Source organism: Arvicanthis niloticus, chromosome 20 (assembly GCF_011762505.2).
Source record: "Arvicanthis niloticus isolate mArvNil1 chromosome 20, mArvNil1.pat.X, whole genome shotgun sequence".
Classification (NCBI taxonomy): Eukaryota; Metazoa; Chordata; class Mammalia; order Rodentia; family Muridae; genus Arvicanthis; species Arvicanthis niloticus.
In genome coordinates, this window is record NC_047677.1 from 51588696 (window position 1) to 51605151 (window position 16456).

General features: G+C 39.1%; 1 long non-coding RNA gene and 1 pseudogene across 1 annotated transcript; one reads left to right on the top strand and one right to left on the bottom strand.

Moving 5' to 3' along the window:
- Window positions 1-364: 364 nt before the first annotated feature.
- LOC117724509 (casein kinase II subunit alpha-like) lies at window positions 365-1530 on the top strand (annotated as a pseudogene).
- A 2803-nt stretch (window positions 1531-4333) lies between these two features.
- LOC143435289 (uncharacterized) lies at window positions 4334-6668 on the bottom strand. The gene is made up of 3 exons (XR_013105439.1): window positions 6563-6668; window positions 6040-6186; window positions 4334-4832 (listed from the first exon to the last, which is right to left on the bottom strand). It is a non-coding gene; the product is annotated as an uncharacterized LOC143435289 (long non-coding RNA).
- Between the last annotated feature and the right edge of the window lie 9788 nt (window positions 6669-16456).

Sequence of the window (16456 nt, forward strand, 5' to 3'; positions counted from 1 at the left end):
TTTTACTGCATTGAACATGGCAGTATTCCAAACAGAACAGCAGAGGGATACTCTTGTTTTGTTTCATTTAGTACAGTCACTGAGGGAAACTTTCTGAAGCCAGTGTTTTAAGTTTGGTAAGGCTTCCGGCAGCACAGCGGAGGCTGCAGCCTCTCTCTGGTCCCTGTGGCTGGCAGCGAGCATGAGTCTCCTCCTCCTGTGTGAGGATAGGGGAGCGGGGCTAGTGTGGCTGCTGCTTCCACCGCAGTGTAAAGAAATGAAGAAAAAGGGTCTGAAACAAAGTTTTACCAACTTCTGCTTTTGAACACACTGATTAACAGATCTTCAAACATTAAATTCAGCTTTGTCCCTCAACCTGTCTGACATGTCAGGACCAGTGCCAAGCAGGGCCAGAGTTTACACACAGACCAAGAGAGTACCGGAACTATGAATCACATATGGTGGAATGGGGAAATCAAGATGACTGCCAGCTTGTTCGAAAATTAGTCAGGGGAAAATACAGTGAAGTGTTTGAAGCCGTCAACATCACAAATAATGAAAAAGCTGTTGTTAAAATTATCAAAGCCAGTAAAAAAGAAGAAAATTAAGCGTGAAATAAAGATTTTGGAGATTTTGAGAGGTGGGTCCAACATCATCACACTTGCAGACATTGTAAAAGACCCTGTGTCACGAACCCCTGCCTTGCTTTTTGAACATGTAAACAACACAGACTTCAAGCAATTGTACCAGATGTTAACAGACTATGACATTCGATTTTACATGTATGGAATTCTGAAAGCCCTGGATTATTGTCACAGCAGGGGGATTATGCACAGATATGTGAAACCCCATAATGTCATGATTGATCATGAGCTCAGAGAGCTTCGGCTAATAGACTGGGGTTTAGCTGAGTTTTACCATCCTGACCTGAGTCATCCTGAGTATAATGTCCGAGTTGCTTCCCGATATTTCAAAGGTCCAGAACTACTTGTAGATTATCAGACGTCTGATTATAGTTTGGATATGTGGAGCCTGGGTTGTGTGCTGGCAAGTACGCTCTTCCAGAAGAAGCCATTTTTCCATGGACATGACAATTATGATCAGTTCGTGAAGATAGCCAAGGTTCTGGGAACAGAAGATTTATATGACTATATTGACAAGTACAACATTGAATTAGATCCACATTTAACGATATCTTGGGCAGACTCTAAGCGAAGGGAACGCTTTGTCCACAGTGAAAACCAGCACCTTGTCAACCCTGAGGCCTTGGATTTTCTGGACAAGCTGCTGCCATACGACCACCAGTCGCGGCTCACTGCAAGAGAGGCCATGGAGCACCCTTACTTCTACACTGTTGTGAAAGACCAGGCTCGAATGAGCTCCGCTGGCATGGCAGGGGGCAGCACGCCTGTCAGCAGCGCCAATATGATGTCAGGGATTTCTTCAGTGCCAAATCCTTCACCCCCTGGACCTCTGGCGGGCTCACTAGTGATTGCCGATGCCAACTCACTTGGGATAGCTGTCCCAGCTGCTGCTGGCGCTCAGCAGTAATCACCCCATCTATCTTCTGATGCCTGAGCAGAGGTGGGAAAGTCCATCCTCTCCTCGAGGCAGCTTGCGCCTGGTTGGGAGGGTGAGAACACTTCAGAAGCCGCGTCTAAACCGTTGCTTGTGGATTTAGTAGTTGAGTCATAAAAAAATTATAGGCTGATTTTCTTTTCCTTTCTTTCTTTTTGTTTTTGTTTTGTTTTTAACTTAGACCTTTCATAACTCAGGGGATTCCCTGAAAAAATTACCTGCAGGTGGAATTTTTCATGGACAAATTTTTTCCCCTTCCAAATTCAGTTTATCACCACTAATGAACAAAGATAAACTGGCCTCAGACCCAGCTGCTGCGTTTGGGTGGAGATTTCTTCCCCTTCCCACGTTGCTCTCCCCACATTGTACACTCTTGGGGCTTATATCTCATGTTCTTCTCCAGAGATTATAAACTGTAGTCATCAAGGAAGGAGGGGAGGGAAAAGGTAGGGAGGACCCAGTCCATCCTGAAACACTGTTCTGCCTGCTGGCCACTTCATCTCTTCTCTCCAGGACTGCATCCATGCTAACGCTCTCAGAGTTGTAAGTGTATTTGAGAGGCAGGAGCAGAGCCACTATCTCCAGTGAACCAGAAATGGTAGACCTGTAATTGTGGGAAACTATCAGTTCTCTTGTTATGGCCCTGCCTTCCCTTGCTGTGTGTGTGTATATATAGTACGTTCTCCTTCATATGTGAAAGATCCAGTGTTGGAATTCTTTGGTGTAAAAAAACATTTGGTTTTATTTATCAAGGTTAGATTTAAGTTCCCTGTGTAAAGGTCTCGATGGGTGGGTGTCTCACATTCAAACCTGAGGGGACTACAGCCCATACCATGGAAGCTTCTCAAGGCCCTCATTTTTATACACCCCTCATTTGACCCATGGTACTGGGCAGGGCAGAGAGGCCTTAAAAAACCACCACAAGCCAAAGCATCTCTGGGGATTAAGGATCCTTTGCCATAAAACACATTCTGTGTCTCAGCATTGCAGGGATTGGGGATAGGAAAAGTCGCCACTTTTTGTGTGTTTGTGTGTATATAAAGTGGACTTTCCACTGTAATCCAACCACCTAAGTTTGTCAGGTGCTTCACTAAAGAAGCCTAGTTTTTTAAAGCACAATAGCAAAACACCAGCTCTGTATTTTCTCCTGTTATTTCATTACAGTAGCTGCCCGTGGGGACTAGGAAAAAAACTCTTTTAACATATTTTAAGGCCTAAAATCTTAGTTCCCCATTCTCCTACCTTTATAGATTCATAAGCCTTTCTCACCTGGCATCATAGATAAAACATAATTGTTTGGGGAGTTGAATTTAATTAACTAACCTAACTTTGTGAACCCATCTTGGCTTTAGTGACTTTATCAAGGTGGTGGCTTTAGCGATAAAAGTCGAGGATGCTAATGCTTTCTTTTCTTAACATTTCTCAACCATAGAGAGAGATAAAAGGAAAACCTGACTGCAGAGTGATTTTTCTTCTTTTTGGCCACTTGCAGTGACTATTTATTGTACTTGATTCTTGTGTGCGCTAGCGTGCTGTGAGGGTCACCATTTGGATTTGTGCAGAGCTGAAAGCAACAGGTGTGCCAGAGATGCATTTTGTGATTATGTTTGCACTGGACTGTGATTTGAACAAGACACTTAGACTGATGAATTCTTTCTTTTGAGGTAGAAAGGAAAGCTGTAGATCAGGACTCCACACCCTGCTTACAGAAGTGTAGGTGTGTCTGAGGCTGGTGTGGACAGCTGTAGGTAACCTGGGCCTCTTCACACATCAGACCTGTGCAAGAGCTGAGGGTGAACACAGAGGACTCTGGTGTGCCACCTAAGAGCCTTTTAAAGTAAATCAAAGAAACAAGGAGTCACTGCAGAAATGTGGAGAGTTTTAAAAGATCTCAATGGGTAGGGGGTAGGGAGGGTCAGGGTTTACAGAGTAACAACTTCTGTGTTGTAAATCACCTCATCTGTACACCTTGTGTTGGGACACTATTTCTCAGCACTTCCTGTGTCTGTATTGCTTAGATGGCGGGATGGATGCCAATATAAAACAGCTGTACTGGCAATTATCTGAAAGTATTTTTTAACTTTGCTTTGAAATGTGCCCTTCCCCCCTTTAAGTTTAAAGTCAGAATTCCCACCTTGATTTTTTGGTTGTAATTGTATTGTAATTGGTATGACTAAGACATAACTGTGCTGGGAAGAAGTTGTGCTAAAAAGGTCTTTAATTTTTTTAAATAAAAACATTTAAATCAATGAAAAAAAAGAGTTTGGTAAAATCTCAGAATTCACTGGATATCTTGATTACAAGATTGTCTCTTAGACCTCCAAAGTCTGGTTTACTGTGTGAGCTAGATTCAGTAGCTAGATTCAGAGGTTTATTTCATCCCTGTAATGTTTAACTCACTACAGATAAGAATAATTCCTTGTCATTTAATAGAAGAATTTAGACAAATGAAACTCACAAGTTAAACCAATGAAATAGTAGTAACTGGTTCATTCATGTTGAAACAGCCAAAGCATTTAGTAATATGCCTGATATCTATGACAAATTTTAAGAAAATAAAATGATCTCTCAGGTGAGCAGATATAAAATTGAATCCGTAGAAGAACACAAGAAAGTACTATGTTTAGGATTTCCGGTAGATTCTTGAAACAACAACAAAAAGAACTCCCACAAATGTATATAGGCAAAATAGCATGTTTTATTTAGGGTTTTATTGAAGTGAACAGACACCATGACCAAATCAACTCTTAAAAAGAACATTTAATTGGGGCTAGCTTACAGGTTCAGAAGTTCAGTCCATTATCAACAGGGCAGGAGCTTGGCCATGTCCAGGCAGGAATGATGTGGGAGGGGCTGGGGCAATCTATATATTGTTCCAAAGGCAAACATGAGAAGACTGGTTCTCACAAAGATAGGAGGAGGGTCTTGAAGCCCACCTCCACAGTGATATACTTCATCCAACAAGGCCATACCCACTCCAACAAGGTCACACGTCCTAATAGTGCCAGTATCTGATCCAAACATATGAAAATCACCACAGGGTAATTTTGATTTGCTAATGTATATCATTTATTGCACAAAAGTAAATGTTATACATAAAGAACACTCAGTCATTAGGGTAAGTAGTTAGAGGAAATAAAATCACATATGATTTGGTCTCAATCCTGGTAGATACAAAAACATATCCTTTTATTAAAGTAGCCACTTTTCCAAATACTTCAAGATACAATGAAAGGATCCATTGCCTATGTCTTTTGTAAAGATATCACGTATACCTATAAAAGAAAAAAAATAAATTAAGAAGCTTTCACAACAATAGAACCATATGTCTTGTCTTTTTTTAATTTAAAAAGAAACTAGATCTTATAAAGTCAGAGGAAGTAAAGCAAACATGAGACTTTCATCCCTCAATGATAAAACTTATAATAATCTTAAGGTAGACGCCTGTCATCCCAACCTTCAGGAGGCTGAAGCAGGAGAATGAAGAGTTCAATGCCCATATGAGCTCAATTCTTAGACTTTGTCACAAAAGTAGATAATTGGATGATAGTAGATAGATAGATAGATAAATGATAGATAGATAGATGAATTTTAAACAGATGATATATAGATAGTAGATGACTGATGATAGATACATAGCTAGCTAGCTAGCTAGATAGACAGACATGCAGATAGATATATAAATAGACAGACAGACAGATAGATAGACCTTCCTCTTACACCAAAAATACTTGGGTATGAAGTCTGGAATGGAGCCAATTTAGCCTGGATTTTACATATTTCAGACTGAGACAGCGGACATTACTTCTCTTCTAATATTTTAATATAATCCAGCTTTTCTGGTAAAAAAAATGATGAATACAAACTCACACAGCATCGACCTAGTTCAGATCACTGGACTAGGTGCCAAGCCAAAGCCCATACAAGAAGGAACAGAAAACAAAAGATTGTTCATAACACATATTCTGAAAGCAAACATCAGGTAAGGCTTTGACCATTCATTCAGGGCAAAGCAGCACAATATAAGACTCACATTTCCTTATTATTCCAACGTTTATCACCAAGAGTAATATTTTTGTGAATCATATAATACTTTTAAATTTAATAATGTGATATCTGATATATGGCTACAGTATCAAATAGTATACAGAAAAGTAGAAAAGTATCCTACATGATGTTCAAAACTTATGGAAATCTTCCATGTCATGGTAAATAATAACCCATGGAAGCCTTTTTTTTCAAATCCCTTTTCTATTTCCATTTTTAAAATTGTCTGCAAAAAAACCAAAATTAAGTTAAAGAAAAGCCATAGATGGTTACCATGCTTTATTGAAAGTTTTTGTGCTTTAAATGATCTTTGCAATAATTAATTATGTCTAATTTTAATATGGCAAGTATAATAATGTTATACTGGTAAATGGGGTTACAGTTCACTGTGGGTATTGGGTATCTAGGGATTCAAAACATTATAAAAGGACTCACACACAGAGAAGTCATCATTACCACAACTCCCACAGTTTTCTCCAGAGTCCTCGGGTTTTTCAGGAGCTTTTCTCTCTTTAGCAGTCCTTATGTGTTCCTCATCAGCCAAGTTGGTGCTTTCATCAACTGATCTCTCTTTATAGGCATCTGAAATGAATAAGAACAGCCATAGATGAAATGTCAACTCTTCTTTATAATAATAATGGTGCTATTAAAATTTGAATATCCATTCTTATTTGAACTAATCAATTCTGTCACAGGTTCAGGCCTGTAAGTTGGCTCAATATTCCCATATGATTGACATTATGCGTTCTCATGCATATAAACATTATAAAAATTGTGGTGGTTATTACCATTATTATATGAAGAAAATCATTTAAAGCAAACAGGCAGATGTAATCAGGTACAAATAAGTGAAATGAAATTACAGATATGTAGGCATTCCTAAATTCATGGCCCACAGAGTAGGTAAGTGTTTATATTGTATCACAAAATTTAAGTTCAAGTAAGAATCATTACTTACAGCAAGAGATCAGGATAGCGGTGACATAAATAAACACAGAGAACAACAGGAGCTTCATGGTGATGAATGGAAGAGCACGGGAAGAAAAGCACAATCAGGTTCCACAACTAGATTTAGGAATAGTCTTGCAATGCACGTCATACACTTAGTATACATAGAGTTCACCAATCAGAAACTGCCACAACCTGGTAAGTGAGTAACAAGAAAGGTTGGGAGGCATAGCAAAAGAGAACCATTCACAGAGCCAGGAGGTATTTAGAAAGGTCAGGGTTTCAAATGTTTGACAGATCCTTGATTCTGACAACCGAGGCATCCGATCAAACTATTTCCGTATAAAAACTTTTGGCTTTTTCTTGTCTGAGACAAAGTACTGTCATGAATATAAATTATCCAAAAAGTTGGAGATATCCAGCACAATGTTCTTGCCCTTTGGAAGGCAGCAGAAGTTAGAAACTAACAGAATCCACAGAACCATGTCTCATTCAAGTGAGTAGTTGGAGTAGATCAATTAGGTCCATATGTTCCCTGGAACACAAAACACATTCAAAACACACTGTCCCCACAGTACATGCAGAAAGGGTAATCTGATGACACAGGAAGTGTAATGGTAACAGTGGTCCAAAGCCTAAATCTATCTTCATGGTATCTCTGAAATTGTGGTATAAAATTCAAAATCTAAGAGGAAAAGTCCAGGAAACCAAATTTCTTTTAAATGACTGCATACACTGGGAAAAATTCATTCATCATTAAGAATGATTTTAATTTATTCTTGACACCACAATTCTTATAGCCAAGAAAGTCTCGAGTTTCTGATAATCATGCTTTACACACTTGAGTGCTAAAATTATAATTATGTGGCACTACACACAGATTTAATATATGCTGATAGAATGCAATTATAAAGCAGATATAATAATACATTTAAGAAATATAGAGGGCTGGTGAGATGGCTCAGTGGTTAAGAGCACTGACTGCTCTTCCAGAGGTCATGAGTTCAAATCCCAGCAACCACATGGTGGCTCACAGCCATCCATAATGAGATCTGATATGGGTGTCTGAAGACAGCTACAGTGTACTTACACAAAATAAATAAATAAATTCTTAAAAAAAAAAAAGAAATATAGAGAGACTCGAATTCAATGGTAAGAGCACTGAATGCTTTTCCAGAGTTCTGTCTTCAATTCCAAAAACTCATTTGTTGTCTCACAACTGTCTGTAACTCTCGTTCCAGGAGATTTCACATCCCCTGCTGGCCTCCATTAAAGAGTATGAGGCACACAAGTGGTACACAAACATACTTTCCGACAAAATATCTACATACATTAAGTAAAAAAATAATTAAAGACATATTGTAGAAAACAGGGTACACAAATACATAAAGCCTTACATAGTTAAGAATAAATAACTTGGAAAAATAAAGAATGAAATAAGAATGGGAAAAGAGTAATATGATATAAATGAGAGAGAATTTTGAGAAATGTATCATTATACAACTACATCATGTATGAGCAAAACATAGTGTAGTCATACAAATTAAACATGCACAGTATTCTTAAAAGCTATAATAACAAGACTCCCGTAGTGTATTTGGTTTATTGGTGCCCAACAGGTCATCATATGGTATATGACTGTGGCAACTCCTCCACAACCCCAATAATCTTTTTTTTTTTTTTGTGATAGCGCAGAAATAGCTATAAAAAGCGTGTTGCTGTGTTGAAAGTTGTAGGCTCTTTATTTTATTTTTAAAATTAGATTCTTACTCGGTAGCCCCGAGTGTCTCGGAGATCGATGTATAGGTTAGTTCGGCCTTGAGCTTGCAGAGAATTCCTAGATCTGCCTCTGGGTGCTACAGTTACTGGTGTGCATCACCACACAGATTTTGGTTTTAAGAATCTTTTGTGTATATTTATGATATACACAGATGATGAACTTGGCTAAACCTCAATTGCTCTTTCCCTTTGGCTGTACCTGAGGGATTTATAAAAGAAAGAGGGGGTGGAGAGATGGCTCAGCTGTTAAGAGCACTAACTGCTCTTCCAGAGGTTCCGAGTTCAATTCCCAGCAACAACATGGTTGCTCACAACCATCTGTAATGGGATCCAATGCCCTCTTCTGGTGTGTCTGAATACAGCAACAATGTACTCATATACATAAGATAAATAAATAATTCTTTAAAAAAGGAGAGAGAGACAGAGGGGTGGGGGATCAGTGTAGGAAGGGTGAATGATGAGAAAGGAGGGAGTCCATGTTAATCCACAACTCTTCCTGACCATCCTCTAGAGGCCAGACTGTGGGTCTCTTTGTTATGACTGTAAGTGCTACAAGTCTGACGGGAAAGGCTAACTTAACACAAGTGTTGTGGAGGGTTGCGGTTAGTGTGTGGCTCCTTCAGCCGGCTGCCTGGGTTCCTATCTCAGTCTTCATGTTTCTAGCAATACTTTCCAGAACAGTTTTTCTCTGTGGCCTTCATTTCTTCATCTTAAATGGCACCAGTAACTGTGTCCTGCCTCTGGAAACATAAAACCCTCATAAGCATTTCTCTCACCTAAATTCCCTTGCCTTCTTTCCTCTCCCTCTTCTTCTAATTCTTCCTCTCGACTCCTCACTCCCATTTCTCTTCACCTTCCCCTCATCTTTCCCTCTATTCTTCTGTCTTCCTTCCTCCCATCCATCCATCCATCCATCCATCCATCCATCCATCCATCCACTAACTTAAGTAAAGCATGTACAGGATGAAAGAATTCCAAAACCTCAACAGTAGGACAGAGCATATGGTAAGTCTCTCATTCTAATAATCCAGGCAAGTGAGGGGCAATATCTTCCCTTTGAGGTATTTCATGGAAGTTTTATCGTACATACATACATATGTGTATACAAACATAATACATACATATTTTCTTCTTTTATAAATTAAGAACATTTTTTAACTGGGGGGATTTAGTGCAAAAAACAAAACAAAACACACACACACACACACACACACACACACACACACACAAAACCAACTCTGAAGGTTGTGATAAACTAATCTTACCCTTCTCCCAGTATGCCAATTGAAGAAGTAAGCAAGGGTGAAGGGCAGAAAGATCTACCCACAGTGGCTACAACTGGGAAGAACAAACAATGGCCTTTGAGCAGCTGATAGAAACTTTGAGATTTTATTTAAAAGAAAGAAAGAAAGAAAGAAAGAAAGAAAGAAAGAAAGAAAGAAAGCAAGATCTGGGATACAGTGTCAGAGGAGGTGAGGTTGGTCAGGCCCATGTCCTGATGATCATAGTCTCAGCCCCGATTCTGCCTGGGGCTCAGGAGAAATTGTTTAGTTCTGTCACATGGTGATAACTGTTGTTCAGCATCAGATGTTGCCCTTGTTCAGAGCATGATCTCATCCTGGGGCTGTTTGCAAGGCTTGCTGTAGCATGGAAGTAGTTTCAGTTTCTTGCTATAAAGATGTTTATCAGTCCTGCCCTTCCTGGAATCCAAGTTCTTACAGGAAAGAGCGAAACTAAAGAGGCAAAAATAGGAGTTAAATCCATGGGTGATTCCCTTCTCCACTCTGAGTGTGACAGAGACATTGCTAAACCTGACTTTTCAGCAATTCCTCTCTATATTCATTGACTTACTTCTCTTGGTAGGCTTTGCCTTCATTTTTTTGTTGTTGTTGCTTTTTGTTTTTGTTTTTCGAGACAGGGTTTCTCTGTGTAGCCCTGGCTATCCTGGAACTCACTCTGTAGACCAGGCTGGCCTCGAACTCAGAAATCCGCCTGCCTCTGCCTCCCAAGTGCTGCTGGGATTAAAGGCGTGCGCCACCACCGCCCAGCTGCCTTCATTTTTATTACAAGTAATATCACATGATATTAAAATATCATTTTATACATTTTGAGTATTAGTATAGAACTGCTGGGTTAGAAGTTATGAACATAAAAACATTTAAACTTATTTTCATCACAAACTTTGATACCACAAAGAATACACACAACAAATGTACAGAGTTTAAAGCATAGTAATATCATAGTGGAGACACATGCTTTTCAATTTCTTTAATAAGAATTACTATCTTTCGACACTTTTTATTATTTGTTTTTTTGAGACTCTAATATAAATGACATCATTTCTCCATTCTCTTTTTTCTCTCTCCAAGCCTTTCATATACCTCTTCTTGCTCTCTTTCTGATTCATGCCTTCCTTTTTTACTAATTGTTATTACTTGCATATATGTACATACATATATATTTCTAAATATAGCCTTCTCAGTCTCTACAATGTTACTTGTATGTAAGTAGTTTTGGAGCTGACCATTTGGTATTCAACAGTTAATTGGTGTGCTTTTTCCTGCTCTTGAAAGTGTTTGTAGTTCTTTGTATAAGACTGAGGCTTTATGTTTTTGCTGTCTACTTTGACATGTCTATTATTGTCCTTGTTCAGATCATGTTTAGGCAGTCATGTTGATGAAATTTTATGCATGTAGTTTCTTACATTACTAGGAGACACACTCCCTGGTCCTCTGGCTCTTACAACCTCTGACCCTTCTTCTGCAATGTTCCCTCGCCTTAGGTGCAGGAGTTATTTTGTAGATCCATCCATTGGGACTGGACTCCACAACTATGCCTGTTGATTGATTGTAGTTTCTGTGATTGTCTTGCCTGTTGCAAAGAGAAGTTTCCTTGATGAGGGATGAGGACTGCAGTTATCTGTGGGTATAAGACAAATATTTAGAATGTAGTTAAGGATTATTATGGCTTAGTAAAGCAGTGGTTGTAGGTTTCCTTCCAAGATCCATGATTTCATTAGTCTTAGGTAGTTGGATAGATTACTCATACAGGGCATAATTTTGCTCTTGTTGAATGGGCCTTAAGTCTGACTAGAGAGTTTTTGGCTACTGCCAAGGTAGAATGTGTGGGACCCTGCCAGCTCTACTGCTAGCTGAGAAAATAACAAGAGGCAAGAAGGAAATCCTGTTTAGCATGGCTTGATTAGCCAGGCTAGGTCAAACTTCTGGAGTCTGACCCTGAACAGTTTATTTTTGACATTTTTAAATAGTACTTGGGGCTAGAGAGATGGCTCAGTGGTTAAGAGCACTGACTGTTCTTCCAGAGGTCCTGAATTCAATTCCTAGCAACCACATGGTGGCTCACAACCATCTGTAATGGGATCTGATGTCCTCTTCTAGTTTGTCTGAAGGCAGTCTACTTACACATATAAAATAAATAAATCTTAAAAAAATAGTACAACTTTGGGGAAGGTTTTTTTATGATAATTATCACAATAAAACTTACTGAATGATTACATTGAAACTCCCTTGCAAAGCACATGTCTTTTGCAAAGCACCTGTGACCTCTTTCATAAGAATGGGTTCTATTGACTGAGAAACATAGTTCAGGATAAGAGTCTAGAGAGGTTACCATGGCATGTGGTGGTTGTAGTTCATAGGCATCATAGTTGGTTGACTGTTGGTTGCTTCCTTAATTTTAAAGCTAGCATGGTGCTTGTCTATCTTTTAAAATTGTGTGTGTGTATCTGTATGTGGGTGTGTGCATGTGAATACAAGGGCCTTGAGAAACCAGAAGAGGGATATTAGATCCCAGAAACTGGAGTTACAGGTTGTGGGCCACCTGATACAGTCCTCTGAATTCTTAATTGCTGAATCATCTTTCCCTGTATTTATTTTTAATTTTTTAAGGCAAGGTCTCATTGTATAGCCTGCATGTCTGTAACTTATCATGTAAATCAGATGGCCTTGAATTTACATTGATCCACTTGCCTCTACCTCTGGAGTGCTGGGATTAATGGTGTGACCACCATGACCAGCTAAAATATATATATATATATATATATATATATATATATATATATATATTTCTTTGTAATAAGAATTATTTGCAAGAATAGGACTGGGGATGTAGGTCAGTGATAAACTATTTTCAAAAATATTTGTAAGTGGATAAAAGTAGCACAAAAGCTAATAATAATAATAATAAAATAATTACAACACAATTCCTGAAGAGAATCCAACCCAATTCTCTCTGTAGATTTTTCTTTTTTTTCCTTTTTTTCCATTGGTGAAAAAGACTGCATGTAAGCAATATCTCTGTCACTGAGCTGCACACAACCTCTGTGTATCTTCTAGCTTGTACCCATATGTCTAAGAGGCAAAGAGTGTCAACAACATGTGCCAAGGCAGTGGATACTTTTACTTTTTTAAAAAAATGTTTTGTATATTTACATAGCTATGTGGTCCAAAATGTTATGTTATTCAATTAGTCTGTGATAACTTCACTTTGGAATGTTTATTTTAAAACATAATATTACCTATAATAGAATTAAGTACATGTTGTATCTCTTAAGGAATAAACTACTTTAAAAAACATTAAATTTGGCTAATAACAGTAGCTTACCTCTGAATGGAAAACAGGAAAATGTCAGTGTGACTCCAAGGGTCATATATCCTCTTAAATACCTTAAGTAACTCATAGCATTTAAATTCAGCTTCATTTCTGTTAGGTGAACATATCCTGAATTTCAGAATAACCCCCCTTTCTCTGTTCTTGGGATAGTTTGCTTGGTTTTGAGATCTATAAATACTTCTTCATGCAAGTCTTCTTGATGTTGTATTTTTTGTCTTTGAAATCAGATGAAGAAAAGAAAGCAGTGGAAAGGAAAAGAGACAGGAGGAAGAGAAGGGTTCAGAGTCCAGATTTATTGTTTATATTACTTGAAGACACTCCATTTCTCAGAATCCAAGTTCTCTCTGGTGGAGAAACCACTGAGGTAGCTCTTCCCAGGAACATCCTAGACTTGCCCTTAATGTCACCCCGTACTGGAAATCCCCAGCTGCTGTGGGTGTTTTCTCTGTTCTTTCTTTCGTTTGGATGCAACAACAATATGATTAGAAGCCAAGAACTAGAGTAGCAAAGATGTACACTGGGGTCTTGTCGATTAACTAGTACAGTCCCATGACTATACTGGGTTGGTCTTGTTTACCCCTAAAGATACCAGTACTTCACCAGGATATGAAAACAGCAAGTGAGATTGTGTTTAATAATCTTATGCCATTTCAGAAATATAAATTCTCACTAAATGTTACTCTTTTATTATTCATTTAATTATTTGTTAATTTATTTTTTCTGTGCCAGATAACAAGCTGGCCAGCGCTGGAGATACAAGTAAACTAGAACACAGTCATGGTCTTCAAGTGCTTACTGGGGTGATAGACAAGGAGATGATCCTATAGCTGGAGAAATTCTTTCAGACAAAGACTTTAGGAGAAGTATGGGAGGATAACCTGGAACTAGAGAGGAGTTGCCTTTGTTGTGTTCTTACTAACTCATGCTCATAGTCTTTAGGGTAGCACTGGAGGGCGAGGCATGCTTACTGGCTGGGGAAGGCAGAGCTCCATCTGCTCAGGAAAATGGAGGAATTGTATCGACGAAACTGGACCTGCTGACTTGCAGTGACACAGCTCTGTAGTATCAACTGACAAAAATCATTCCTAATAAAAGCCATATCTAGGAGTGGGAACCTGATATTGTGTTCTGGTAGCTCTGGTCAAGGGTCCTTGCTACCTGTGATTCCAAATGCTGGCACAGACAGTCACGGATAAGGAAGGAGAAAGAATGAAAATAGTGTGTAGCTTTAAGCAACATTTTAACATCTGCTCTCCTTCTGGCAGGAACAAAAATACTCAAACAGATATTTTATCCCTCCTTGTAGCTACCAGACTATTGAAACTGTAGACCTTCCAAGCACCCAAATTTAAATTTCTCCAGGAATCTCATGCTGGGAGAAGGGAAAGACTGAATCCTGGTGCCAGACAGATTGTGGAGAGGAAAGCTTGTCTTCTGAAAAGAGATTGCACACAAATCTGACAACCTGTCAGGCTACCATATAGGGCAGACTACAGCCTAGGTAATGGCTAAGACTCCTAGCTTGTTATAAGCAGAGACCTGCGCCTGCCTCTCTCCCTCTCTATCCCCCTTCCTTTTCCTCCCTTTCTCTCTGTCGGATTTATTTATTTATTTTATGTATGTGTATGAGTACACTGTAGCTGTCTTCAGATTCACCAGAAGAGGACATTGGATCCTGTTACAGATGGCTGTGAGCTGCCATGTGGTTGCTGGGAATTGAACTCAGGACCTCTGGAAGAGCAGTCAGTGCTCTTAACCACTGAGCCATCTTTCCAGTCCTCTCTTTCTTGGGGTGACCACTTTGAATACATCTCCTTTCCCTGCTTGTCACTGTTACTTGTTTATTGGCATGTGGAGGACATGAGTGACCAAGCCTAGGTTGTTAGGACTGCAGGGCCCAGGCTCTGGCCCAAACAATTCTGAATAAATGTGTAAGAAAGTAGTGACTACAGAGAGGAATGAGAATGTGAGTAGCTGGGTTGGAAATCCCCAAGTCCACTGTGTTGTCCAGTTTAGCAACAACCTTTGTTCTCAAGACTTCCTTTCACTTTTGCTGGGGTGGAGTTAATAATGGACACTCTTTATACACAGATTTCTCCCCTTAGTCAATCCATCTGTATTCCTACATCTGAGCATAGGATAACTGTTCTATGATAGGAATTTCTATCCTAATGACTATGACTGTCTAATAAGAGCTTCAAATAAGTTTTCATTAGGAGATTGAAATATTCAAGCAAGCTTTTGGACTGCCCTACTCGGCACAGGTACTCTGTAAGCAAAGTTCTTTGGAATGGAACCCCCTAGAATAAAATGATACAATTTAAGATGGTATTTTATGGGGGAAGTGGACATGGAGTCCCACTTCTAAGAAGTTTATGGAATTGATACTGCCCAGTGAAGGTAAAAATCAGCTTTCTCCAATGGAGTATCATTAAGTAAATTAACCATACCTTAGGGCAGGCCGCATACCCAGGAGTAGCTGGCCCACTACTAACTGATGGTATATTTTGTAGACTTTTTGCTTTGTTTGGAGGTTTCTGTTTGTTTTGCTTGATCTCATGTCTTTATGGTCTTTCCCTTATTTGTTTTTTATTTTTGTGTTGGTGTGTGTGTGTGTGCGTGTATGTGTTTGAGAAACAGAGGAAGAACATAAAGTTAGGTGGGTAGGGAGATGAGGAGGAGGATTTGGGAGGAATTGGGGGAGGGGAAAGCATGATCAAGAAAAGGAAAAAAAAGGTTTTTTCAGTGTATGTATAGTACATAACCAGTTCAAATACAGAAAACAAAACTTGGAAAATTTACAGGGTCCTTTGAAAAAAACCTGAAGCATGTTTAATAAACAATTTTGAAAATAAGTTTCACTGAATGTCCTGCCTGAGAAGCCAGTGTAAAACTTGAAATATTAGGAGTATCAAGTTTCCTGAGGACACACAGCTCAGTCACAATCTTGGTCTCATTCAACCAAATCTCAACAGTGAGCGAATAGCACCTTTACATATCCCTAGTCTCAGGGAGGAGGAGGCATCTGAGAGTCAAGGTCGGGATTAGGGGGTGGTGATCCAGGAACTGTGGTGCACATATGGAGAAAGATAGGAGTCAGAATTTAACTGTTGGTTTTGAATTGTTCTCCAGTAGTATGTTTGGTTGCAGGTCCTGAGTCAGGTTGGAAAATGTATTAGAAGTTTAACAACCAAGAATCCAAAGTAAATGTGTGTGTGTGTTTAAAGATTTTATAAGCAAGGTTTTCTGAGCTGAGGAGACACCAGGAATGGCCTTCTTCATTAACCTATTTTAAAAGAGGGGAGCATATTTCTACAGCATAATGTATATAGCAAGTGGTACCCCAGGACACCAAGTCATGTCTGTAGTTCAGGCTCATTTAGGCAGTGGAAGAGAGCTACCAAGCATCACAAATTATCAAGCCAGCTAGTGGAAGCCAAGATTAATAGTGGCTGGGCGGTACTAATGTGGTATTGGGAGAAGGCAGGGGGAT